Source organism: Desmodus rotundus, chromosome 4, assembly GCF_022682495.2.
Source record: "Desmodus rotundus isolate HL8 chromosome 4, HLdesRot8A.1, whole genome shotgun sequence".
Classification (NCBI taxonomy): Eukaryota; Metazoa; Chordata; class Mammalia; order Chiroptera; family Phyllostomidae; genus Desmodus; species Desmodus rotundus.
This window is the reverse complement of record NC_071390.1, coordinates 22,360,738-22,372,555: the sequence shown is the minus strand read 5'-3', so window position 1 is coordinate 22,372,555 and position 11,818 is coordinate 22,360,738. Positions and strand designations below refer to the sequence as shown.

At 40.8% G+C, this 11,818-nt stretch overlaps 1 non-coding gene across 1 annotated transcript; it reads left to right on the top strand.

The window, feature by feature from the left end:
* The first annotated feature begins 11,237 nt into the window (after nucleotides 1-11,237).
* LOC112300519 (U1 spliceosomal RNA) lies at nucleotides 11,238-11,394 on the top strand. Its single transcript, XR_002974400.2, has one exon. It is a non-coding gene; the product is annotated as a U1 spliceosomal RNA (small nuclear RNA).
* Nucleotides 11,395-11,818: the final 424 nt, after the last annotated feature.

Genomic DNA, 11,818 nt, shown 5'->3' with positions numbered 1-11,818 from the left:
TCCTTCCAAGTCTGTTTTATTCCCCATTGACTGCCATCCAAGTCAAGTAATTTATCCTCACTGAGCTCCGCTACTTTTCATATCCCCCTGAATGTTTACCTAGCTGTCTTCCCTCTAGTTAGACCTACGTCTATACTTCCTCCAGACAATCTGTATCTCATACATTTGCTATTTTGTCCTGGGGCTGTTTTTATTCCTATCTGCAAATTTCCAAGAAGAAAGAGGGAAAGGAAGAGCTCTTAGAACTTGATTGATATGTTCAGTTGAGTTCAAGATTGAGAGGGAAAGGGAAGTGGGAATGAGTTTACCTTTCAGGGTAAGATGTAAAGGGCGAGCACTTAGGCGGAAAGTAATGAACTCTTGTTTTTGACAGGTTTTGTATGGGAAAGGTTAAGGCTCTACTTAATAATCAAGAGTTAACCATAGAACAAAGGATAAAAAGTAATTTAAGAAAATAACGGGGAAGAGCACACAAATAAAATTCCTGATGCCCAATAGCCACCAGTTTTCTCCCTCTTCCCTAGAAGTAAAAGATAATCCTTAAAAAAAAAAAAAAAAAAAAAAGCCTGCCAGGGTATAAAAAGAAAAGTAAAACTAACTCTGTATAACATGAGTTTGTATATTAAGAAACCCTACATAACCCACACAAAAAAACTATTACAACTAATGAACAAGTTCAGTAATGCTGCAGGGTACAAGATCAATATATGAAAATCAATTGTATTTCTATAAACAAAAATAATATGCAAATGCAATGAAAATAATTCTATTTGTAGTAGCAAAAAGAATAACATAAATAGAAATAAGTCTAACAAAATAAGTGCATAAGGATAGTACATTGTAAACTACAAACTGTTATTAAAAGAAATTAAAGACGACCTAACTAATGGAAAGACATCTCATGTTCATGAGTTGGAAGACTTCAGAGTTGGTAATACAACTCAAACCGATCTACAGATTCCATACAATCCTTATCCAAATTCCAATTGCTCTTTTTTTAAACAAAAATAGACAGCTGGTCCCAGAATTCATACAGAAATTCAAGGGACCCAAAACAGCCAGAACAAACTTGAAAAACAAGCACAAAAGTTGGAGGACTCACATTTCCTGATTTCAAAATTACTTCAAAGGGTCAGCAATCAAGACAGTGTGCTATGGGTATAAGGACAGGCGCACTCATGTAATAGGATGGAGAGTGTAAAAACAAGCTGACATTTACAGCCAATTGGCTCTAACACAGGTGGCTAGAGAATTCAATGAGGAAAGGATAGCTTTTCCTCTCCTCAATATTGTCCTTCTGTAATCCCTTCCCAGGTGATAGCTTTCCTGCCTAGTTTCACTACAAACTTTTTGGGTCTCTATTTCTTTTCTGAACACCACAACCCTTATTCCCCACTGTTTACTGGGTATTATTTCCATGTGGATATTCTTCTTGCAACTCAAATTCCACATGTTGAAAATTGAAGTTATTCCCTTTCCAAAGTCTGCTTCTCTTATTATTTTTTAAATTTTACCACTTATTTCAGTTAGTACAGGTGCTACCCTTCCAGCCACTCCAGCTACAAACCTCTGTCATCTGTGACTCCTCCCTCGCCTCACATGTCCATCCAATCAATCAAGTGTTGCTGCTTTTGGCCCCAAATGCCTCACAGCTTGTGCTCCTCTCCATTTCCACCATTACCATCCTGGATTGTAGGTCCCAGGACCTTCCAACTCATCTTCCAGCCCTGTTCTAGTCCTCCTTTGATCTGCTCTTGATGTTACCATCCCACTTAATTTTCTAAAACACAGAAGAGGAAGAGGTTTTTTCCTCTCTTGCTTAAAAAATACCTGATGACTCCCTATCGCTTACAGACGCCAAGTCTAAACTTTCCAGGCAGGCTTTCAAGGCTTCCTTTCTCTTTTCCCCTCCCGCTCTCCCACTCCACCTCCCTGCTCGGGTTACACCAGCCGTGAACGTTCCTCAGCACACGTTCCTGCTTCAGCCTTATCCTGTGGCCACCCACCCAATCTTCCCGGTTCCTTGCTCTCTGGCCTCTAACGTGATAGGTGTTTGCACTCTTGTAGACAGAAGAGAAAACCACCCTGCCTTCTGGCCTTTCCTGGTTAGCAAGGTCTCACCTCAAAGGCAATTCTGCTTTCAGAGCTCGTAAAGCTAATCCAGAGTTAGGAAGGGGCTCAACAGTGAGGAAGGCTAAAGTCTCTCTTTATGTTTCTTCACAGCAGAGGAGCGTTGCATGTGTGCTTGGAAGGAACAGTGTTCTCTACTCCGATGTAAAACTCTCCTAGAGGTCTGTTGAGCAGATGTCTCCTTAACTGGACGGGAAATGGTTCAGCATTTTCCCCATTCCAGAGACTAGCACGATGAGATAGATCTAGGAGTGGAGAGCTCTGAGTCAGCCTCCCCTCCCCAGAAGAGGTTATAGCCGAGTTTTGATTCAAAGAGAGAGAGGCTGTACGGATAGCACCTCCTGATTGGAGCAGACGGAGTCAGACAAGCTTGGGGGCTGCTGATTGGCTCTGGCTGGGTCAGGCGCTATCGAGCTGTTGTAAATGTAAATAGCTCTGTGACCGGCAGTAACCCTGGTGGGAGGGGGTGGAGAGGAAGCTCTTCCTCTCCATTCATGTTTGCTACCAGCCAGGCCCAGACAGGCAAGCCCTGTAGCAGAGGGGGCTGGGCAGGACCAGGCTAGAGGTTGCATCTTCGCAGATCTTAAGCTTCAATTGAGAGTTAAAACACCCACCCTCAGGTCTGAGCCAGCTGGCAGCTTCCACATGGAGCTGCCTGTTTTCTGCACTTAGCTTTGACTATTTAAGAGCATGCTCTGTACGAGGAGGAGGTGCTGGAGGGTGCTAGGAGGGTAATTTTATGGTTTAACATTAATGGCTGTGGTGGGTGTGCCACTAGGAGATGGGATCCTGTCCTGCCTGTTCCTGGTCAAGGAATCCTATTTGTGGAAAGGGAAGACTGGAGGCAGGGTGGAAGGCCAGAAGGGTTCTGCTGCGTAGCTTCGCCTGATGATAGTCTTTCTATTAGAGGTACACCTTCTACCATCTATCTACTCCAAGACAAAGGGAAATCTGTGGGATCTGGAAGTAGGGAAGAGGCAAGGAACAAATGGGTTCAAGAATAAAGGATGACCACACACCACTGGTGGGAATGTAAAATGCTGCAGCCACTGCAGAAAAGTTTGGTGGTTGTGCAAGAAGCTAAAACATTAGAATTACCATTTGACCCAGCAACTCCATTCCTAGGTATATATATACACACGAATTGAAAACAGGTACTCAAATACACAACAGTGTTTATAGCAACACTAGTCACAATAGCCAAAAGGTGGAAACAACTCACGTCCATTCACAGATGAACAGAGATCCAAATACAAAATACTATTTGGCAATAGACAGGAATGAAGTACTGATACATGCTAAAACGTGGATGAACCTCCAAAGCATTATGCCGGACACAGAAGGTCATATAGTGTAGGATTCTCTTATATAAAGGATCATAAATAGGTAAATCCATAGAGACAGAGAGCAGACTGGTGGTTGTCAGGCCTGGGGGGGGGGGGGAAAGAAGAAAATGGAGAGTGACTGGTTAACAAGTACAAAGTCATCTTGGGGGGGTAACAAAAAGGTTTTGGAACTAGATAGAAGTGGTGGTTGCAGAACATTGTGAATAGTCTAAATGTCACTTTAAAATGGTTAATTTTATTATGTAAGTTTTCTTCCATTTATATATAACAAAAAGACTGAAGGGTGAATTCCTACTGCCTGCCGTTCAGAATTCCCTAAGGAATGGAACTATAGTAATGAGGAACTGTGTGCCCTCCACTGCCTTTCACTTTCAGTCTCTTCTTTTAAAGCCTGACATAGCCCGGGCTACGCACTGCTCCTATGAGAAAAGGCCAGGAGGAGAGGACTGCTTTGGCCCCTCTGAGAGCATCCCAGCCTGGGCCGGGAACCGTGGTGAGTCAGCACAGCAGACACTTGGCCTTTGTGAGCTCTCTGTGGCCTGGGTGTAGCAGGCTGGGCAGGACTCGGTGGGGGAGGGACAGGCCTGGGTCCTGAAAAGGGGAAGACTCTGCCTCTAGCAACCCCAGTATAGAATCTCAGTTCTTTCGAGCCTGCAATTAAGGCCTGTGGCATTTGCCCCAAAGTCAGTGTACAAAAATCAGCACTTTGCCTGCAGCATAGAAAGTTAACTACAGGTCACCACTACCACGCCCTGTGACATTTCACAGTTTGTGGCAGAGAGAATTTAAAACAAGAGATCTTTCAATAATTTTATCAAGCACTGATTGTCTAGGTGCAGGAGACATTTCTAAAGAAAAAGATGCCCTTAAGGATCTCAAAACCTGACAAGAGGGTGGAGTATTGATTGGGAAAGTACAGAGGAAATGTCAGGTATGTTTCTATGGTTTGAGAGGAGAGCCTAAAACTCAGGTGTGGTTGAATGTTAAAATGGGTCAGCAAGCGGAATTGGCTCTTCTGGAACAGAGGATGCCTCTGCAGTTTGCTTTGCATAAATTAAGCTCTCTGCCAGTACAAGGCTTTGCCTCTGAGTGTATTTAAATATCACCAGGCATCTACGTAAGAGAGATTTGTGCATTCTGGGCTTATCTAGTTTGTCATCTGTTCCACACCCAGTAATGAGAGTAGTTAATACCATTGCTCCGGAGCTGGATCACAGCACCAGTACTCACTCTCCCACAGCTTACTTTCTCTCCAAGTAAATTCAGTTATCTCATGGATAAAATCAGGCTCATAATATCACATGTTTCCAATACGGTGTGACAATGGACTGGCAAGCACTCAGTACAATACCTGGCTGGAGTAAACGTTTTAAGTGCATCCACCCGTCTGGTGCACTCAGAACGCGGATCTTCTGCATTGGAACGTTGTTAGATTTGTGTTTATGCAGTGGCCTTAACCCTTTTAACTAATGTAGAACATGGTATATGTATTTTTTTTCCAAGGAATTTGGTATAGCAAGAATACCATCCTAGCCCTGGCTGGTACGGCTCAGTGGATTGAGTGCCAGCCTGTGAACCGAGAGGTTGCCGGTTTGATTTCGATTCCCTGTCAGGGCACATGCCTGGGTTGCAGGCCAGGTCCCCAGTAGGGTGCGTGGGAGAGGCAACCAATAGATGTATCTCTTGCACATCGGTGTTTCTCTCCCTTTCTTTGTCCCTCCCTTCCCCTCTCTCTAAGAATAAACAAATATAATCTAAAAAAAAAAAAAAGAATATCATCCTAAACTCTCTCGCTTGCCTTTTCTATATGGCTGGTGTCTTTGTCTCCTTGTAGTTTGAGAATAGAGACCACATCATTACATAAGAGAATATGGGGTGCTTCTTTTGATTATATTCCCCTCCACCCGGCACCCCTCCCCCACCAGCAATCCCCCACCTTAGTTCATGTCCATGGGTTGTACCTATAAATTCTTTGGCTTCTCTGTTTCCCATACTATTCTGAACCTCCCCCTGTCTATTCTGTATCTACCATTATGCTTCTTATTCCCTGTACCTTTCCCCCCATTCTTTCCTCTCCCCCTCCCCACTGATAATCCTCCATGTGATCTCCATTTCTGTGATTCTCTTCCTGTTCTAGTTGTTTGCTTAGTTTGTTTTTGATTTTTCCTAGGTTCAGTTGTTGATAGTTGTTTGTTTTCATTCTACTGTTCATATTTTTGATCTTTTTTTTTTTTTTTTTAGCTAAGTCCCTGTAACATTTCATATAATAAGGGCTTGGTGATGATGAACTCCTGTAACTTGACCTTGTCTGGGAAGTACTTTATCTGCCCTTCCATTCTAAATGAGAGCTTTGCTGGATAGAGTAAGTAATCTTGGATGTAGGTCCTTGCTTTTCATTACTTTGAATGCTTCTTTCCAGCCCCTTCTTGCCTGCAAGGTTTCTTTTGAGAAATCAGGTGATAGTCTTACAGGAACTCCTTCGTAGGTAACTGTCTCATTTTCTCTTGCTGCTTTTAAGATGCTCTCCTTATCTTTAACCTTGGGTAATGTAATTATGATGTGCCTTAGTGTGTGTTTCCTTGGGTCCAACTTCTTTGGGACTCTCTGAGCTTCCTGGACTTCCTGGAAGTCTATTTCCTTTGCCAGATTGGGGAACTTCTCCTTCATTATTTGTTCAAATAAATTTTCAGTTTCTTGCTCTTCTTCTTCTCCTTTTGGCACCCTGTGATTTGGATGTTGGAACATTTAAAGATGTCCTGGAGGTTCCTAAGCCTCTCCTCATTTTTTTGAATTCTTGTTTCTTCATTGTATTCTGGTTGAATGTTTATTTCTTCCTCCTGGTCCAAACTGTTGATTTGAGTCCTGGTTTGTTTCCCATCACTGTTGGTTCCCTGTGCATTTTCTGTTATTTCACTTTGCATAGCCTTCACTTTTTCCTCTATTTTTCGACCATCCTCAACCATTTCTGTGAGCATCCTGATTACCAGTGTTTTGAACTGTGTATCTGATAGGTTGACTATCTTTTCATCACTTAGTTCTACTTTTTGAGCTTTGATCTGTTCTTTCATTTGGGCCATATTTTTTTGTTATGCATGCCTGTTATGTAGTAAGGAGCAGAGCCTTAGGTATTCACCAGGGCCAGGCAACCAATGTCGCTGTGTTGTGATGCTGTTTGTGTGGGGAGGAGGGGTCCAAGAGGGGATAATATTGCTTGCTCTGCTCTTGGCCGGCTTTCAGTCACTTTCCCCGCTACCCACAATCAATTTGGGCCCTTCTGGTGCTGATTCCCAGGTGGGTGGGTTTGTGTACATTCTAGGACCCTGTGGATCTCCCCAATGAACTCTCCTGTGAGGCTGGGAGTTTCTCCTCTGTTGCAACTCACACAGGTTTTTACAGTCAGAGGTTTTGAGGCTTTTTTCCCTCTCACTGGAATCCTGAGTTACTCAGTCTGTCTCGCTCTCCAGTTGTTCCTCCTGGTTTATCCGCATGCCGATGTGGGACTGCCTGGTCTTCTAGCCACCGCCTTGCCATGAGCCCTCTCTGCCCTGGCTGCCTGTCTCCACCCCTTCTACTGGTCTGGATGAATGTTTCTTCCTTAACAGCTAGATTGTTGGACTTCCCTACAGTTTGATTTTCTGGCAGTTCTGGTTATTTTTTTGTTTTTAAATTTGTTGTTGTCCCTCTTTTGGTTGTGTAAGGAGGCACAGTGTGTCTACCTACACCTCCATCTTGGCCGGAATTCTCCAGGTTCCACCTAGTTTTAAGACTATGATTTAAAGTACATGAAAGCCCTTTATAAGAGGTGATAGGAATTTTATTGTCAGTCTATGGGTTAAATGGTTTCAATTTAGCTATATTCCATCTCTTCATGATTTCAGACATATATAAGCTCTCTTTATAACAAGGACTAGGTGAGCTTAAAATGATCACATCTGGCTGATAACCACTAACTGAATTTCTCATTAGCCCTCTGGTGGAATTGTAATTATTTAATAAAAGTTCACATTATTCTTCATATCTGTAGCACTGATTTTGGTATTTTAGTGGAGAAACTGTGAGACTAGGAGTCAACAGAACCTAGTTTCAAGTGGTGGTTCTGATACTTCCTGCAGGCATGACTTTGAGAGAAGCATTTAAGGAAGAGTTTTTCAACATGTGATCCATGGACTCTAAAGATCCCCCCAAATTATTTGTTCCAAAGGTAAAATTTGAGCTTTCGAGAAAAATTAAGATTTTGGAAATCCTGCATGTGGCGCTGAGTTTGATAGCTTCCCAGTAATTAATGACATCTGGCGAAATCAGTGGTGATATTAATGAATGTGATGCTTTGATATTGTAGAATGAAATATGTCAGCATTTTGGAAGATTTGTGTAAGTCGGTGAACCGATATTTTCCAAATAAACAAAGCACAGTGTTACATAATCACATGTGAATGAAAGGTACATTCAAAATGCTGGAGAGACCAATGGATTCTGCTGTAACATAATATGAAAAGTTCATTGATCTGGTTTCAGATTCCACATTGCAACTAACCTTTAGGAAACTACCACTTGTTGAATTTTAGTGTAGCGTCAAAGAAGAATGTCCACAATTATCTTTTAAAAGGCTATTAAAATACTCTTCCCTTTTCCAACTATATATCTGTGTGAGATTAGATCTTCTTCATAGACTTCAATCAAACATATGGCGGCAATAGCTATGAGAACTCAGCTATCTCCTATTAAGTCAGACATTAAAGAGATTAGTAAAAATGTAAAGCAATAACATTGCTCTCACTAAATTGTTTTTGTTATGGAAAATAATTTTTTTGTAAACTTTATGGTATGTTATTATGCAGTAGGTCTATTATTATTTCAAACAAATAAATATTTAAAACATTTGTGTTTTAGTTTCTAATATGGTGCCTGTTTAATAGCTATAACCCACATAAAGAAAAACTCTTCAGGGTCCTCACGTTTTTATAACAGTTTTATGGAGGTATAATTCACACACCATAAAATTACCCCGCTTGAAGTTCAATGGTTTGTAGTATATTCACACAGTTGTTCAACCATCATCTCCATTTTAGGGCATTTCATTACCTCAAAAAGAATACCCTACCCATTACCAGTTACTCCTTATACACCTCCAATGTCACCCCTCCCAACCTAGTCCTACTCACTATTTTACCTTCTGTTTCTATAGATTGCCCTGTTCACATACATGGAATCATACAATATGCAGTTCTTTGTGACTGGCTTTTCTCACTTAACATAATGTTTTCAAAGGTCATCCATGTTGTAGCACATATAAATATTTCATTCTTCTAACTGCTGAATAATGTTCTATACCACATTTTGTTTACCCACTCATCAGTTGATGAATATTTGGGTTGTTTCTACTTTTTTGGCTATTGTGATTAATGTTGCTTTTGACATTTATGTATCAGTTTTTGTGTATATATGTTTTCAGTTCTCTTGGATATGTATCTAGGGGAATTGCTGGGTCATATAATAATTCTATGTTTAATCTTTGAGAAACTGCCAAACAGTTTTCAGATGCAGCAGCAACATTCTCCATTTTTAACAGCAGAGGATTTCAGTTTCTCTGCTTCCTTCCCAACACTTAGTGTCTTTTTCATGTGGGTGTCCAGTGGTATCTCATTATGGTTTTGATTGATGAAGGGGTTCAGAACACACCTCTTCAAGATGTGCCGCTTGGCATGTGGATTGTTTTGAGCTGAAGGGAATCAAAGCCCTGCAGGCTCAAGAGGAACTTTTACCTCTCCCTGGAAGAACTTGAATTTGGGGCCTTGCCTATAATAAGTGTTATCACCAGAAATAACGTGTTTATGACCAATCTGTAAGGCATGGAAAACATCTAATTACTGAACATCTGCTCTTATTGTCCTGCAAATGACCTTCCTTCCCTCTGAAGCCCCAGCTCCTGACCTCATTTTTTAGCTCAGAATGTTGTATATACCTCATTTCACCTTTTTGTCTCTGAACTTCTCACGTATATGGGGTTTCTGACTCTCTTATGTATGTGGGGGTTCCCACATGTGTGTACATAATTAAACATGGTTATTTTTTCTTATTAGTCTATCTCGTGTCCACTTCATTATTAGACCAGCCGGAATAACCTACGAGGGTAGAAGAAAATGTCTCCCTCCCTCACATTGGCATTTCCCTAATGAGTGATGATGCTGAGCGTCTTTCTGTGTGCTTATTGGCCATTTGCATATCTTCTTTGGAGCAATGTCTATTCAAATCCTTTTCCCATTTAAAAATTAAAATTTTTTTTAAATTGTTGAATTATGAGAGTTCTTTGTATGTTCTGGATACTAGTCCCGTGTCAGACATATAACTTGGAAATATCACTCTCATTCTGTGGGTTGTCTTTTCACTTTCTTGATAGTATCTTTTGAAGCACAAATTTTAAGAATTTTGATGAAGTACAATTTATTTATTTTTTCTGTTGTGCTTATGCTTTTGATATCATATCTGAGAAATCGCCTTATCCAAAGTCAGCCACAAAGACTCACACTCCAGGATTCATCTAAGAGTTTAATCGTTTAGCTCTTACATTTAGGTCTTTGATCCATTTTGATTTAATCTTTGTATATGGTGGGGGGTACCTCAATTATTAAAAGAGTGTAAAGGGTTCCTGAGAGCAACATGTTTGAGAATCAGTGATTTGCTTCTCTGATTCTCACTTCCTCATCTTTAAGTTGGTGATTGTAATTGACTTATAGGGCAGCTAACGTCAAAAGCACCTGCCAAAAGCAGATGGACTCTGAGGCCATTCCTGCTTCTAAGGGAGGAGAAGCTAGAGAAAGAAGGAGCAGAAAGTGCATTTAGAATCCAGGGTTTTAGAATCAGGATATTAAGTGGAATGTAAGAAACAGCATATGCATTAGGACAGACATGGCTGGACGTGATTCACTCAAATACCATGCAAACACGTTATCATTCCTGCCATCATTCCCTACGTACCCACCCACAGGTTGAAAGATCCTTATCTTCCTCCTCTGGCTCTTTGCTGTCACAACACTGTCCTCACACCAGAGACATTGCAAATCCTCAGTAAATATTTACTGATGAACGGAGGGATCCAGAAACAGTTTTGCCTATGTCCTCTGAGAGGTACAAAAAGAAACATTTTTTCTCTCCTTTATTTAATAAACATAATTATTAATCTGCACCAGGTTCATTTTTAGTCTAAAATAATTCTAATGCCATAACAATCTCATTCACCAATGTTTCAAATTCTGGAAACAGCATTCTTGTTATTACTTGACATATGAGCAACATTTATTTAATGTCTGTTATTTAACTGCTGCTTATTTGCTCTCTGCAATTCTATTTCATTGGGACATTTTCTTTTTTGTTTTTTTCACATTTTATTTATGCTTTTAAATTTTTTATTTACAGTTGACATTGAATATTATTTTTTGTTAGTTTCAGCGGTAGACGTATGTATTCATTTATTTATTTATCTGGCAGCCATTCCCCAGACACTCCCCATTGTCACTGACTAAGCTTACACTTAGGAAGACTTATAGCTTTTTTTTTACTTGAACTTTTAAGCTAAATCTTCCCCATGCTATGTCTGTGAAATTAATATTTTGAGCATTAGCATGGGATTTTAAAAGTATCCCTGGTAAATTTCATTTATTTGTTATTCCTAAATTTGGAAACTGTTGAGAGCTTTTTGATTTACAATTCTTTCTTCCAAGATATTAAATATCTCTTCTGACTTTGTGTAATTGACAATAGGATCTGCTCACCTGGCAGGGGAGACGCCATGGTCGCGAAGGTGGCTTTCCCAGGGAGAGGCTTACCCATGGCACTCTGCGTGTGCAGACCCCTGCAATTTCCCCCGATGTGGGAAACTCGACTGCATAATTTGTGGTAGTGGGACCAAAAAAAACCCCAGGATAAGCACACCTGTCTATCACAAGTGAGAGGGTTTTCTAGATCAGAGCCAAGGACGGTGAGAAGCGTTTGTTTCCTGTTCAGCTAGTCTAAAATGAGACATTCTCCTCCTGTGGGTACTCAGCAAAGAATGCACGCACACCTGCTGGACCCGGGTCACTCTACCCTTGTCCTCCACACAGTTCTCTTGTTTATGTCGTGGACCAGTTTTAAAATCAAAACTGGTAGAATTGCCAGTGAAAGAGAAAGAAAAAACACAGGCAGTGTCCTGTACAAAAAATAACCATAGCTCACAGTACCTCTACCTTTAACCCTTGGTGACAGCAATCCAGTGAGTTGAAAAGGTAACAAAATAATCTATTACCCAAGTGTTGAAGACTTGACAAATATAAGTACCTACCAAACACAGATGGACCATGAGGCCA